Here is a 1,020-nt window from a genome sequence, read left to right as displayed (position 1 = left end):
ATGTTCTCCTCTATGATTTTGATGGATTCCTGTCTCACATCGCGGTCTTTCATCCATTTGGAGTTTATCTTAGTGTATGATGTGAGAGAGTGGTCAAGTTTCATTCTTTTGCATATAGCTGTCCAATTTTCCGAGCACCATTTATTGAAGAGACTGTCTTTTTTCCACTGGATGTTTTTTCCTGCTTTGTCAAAGATTAGTTGCCCAGGGGCGCCTGGGTGGCATAGCGGTTAAGCGTCTGCCTTCGGCTCAGGGCGTGATCCCGGCGTTCTGGGATCGAGCCCCACATCAGGCTCCTCCGNTGTGAGAGAGTGGTCAAGTTTCATTCTTTTGCATGTAGCTGTCCAATTTTCCCAGCACCATTTATTGAAGAGACTGTCTTTTTTCCACCGGATGTTTTTTCCTGCTTTATCAAAGATTAGTTGCCAAAAAAGCCGAGGGTCCATTTCTGGGTTCTCTATTCTGTTCCATTGGTCTATGTGTCTGTTTCTGTGCCAGTACCATGCTGTCTTTGTGATCACAGCTTTGTAGTACAGCTCGAAATCCGGCATTGTGATGCCCCCAGCTTTGTTTTTCCTTTTCAACAGTTCCTTGGAGATCCGGGGCCTTTTCTGGTTCCATACAAATTTAAGGACTATTTGTTCCAGTTCTTTGAAAAATGTCCTCGGTATTTTGATCGGGATAGNGGGTTCTCTATTCTGTTCCATTGGTCGATGTGTCTGTTTTTGTGCCAGTACCATGCTGTCTTTGTGATCACAGCTTTGTAGTACAGCTCGAAATCCGGCATTGTGATGCCCCCAGCTTTGTTTTTCCTTTTCAACAGTTCCTTAGCGATTTGGGTCCTTTTCTGGTTCCACATAAATTTAAGGGCTGTTTGTTCCAGTTCTTTGAAAACTGTCATTGGTATTTTGATGGGGATGGCATTGAAAGTGTAGATTGCTCTGGGTAGCATAGACATTTTAACTATGTTTATTCTTCCAATCCATGGGCATGGAATATTTTTCCATCTTTCTGTGTCTT

Source organism: Ailuropoda melanoleuca, chromosome X (genome assembly GCF_002007445.2).
Source record: "Ailuropoda melanoleuca isolate Jingjing chromosome X, ASM200744v2, whole genome shotgun sequence".
Lineage (NCBI taxonomy): Eukaryota > Metazoa > Chordata > Mammalia > Carnivora > Ursidae > Ailuropoda > Ailuropoda melanoleuca.
This window is presented reverse-complemented; position numbering follows the sequence as displayed.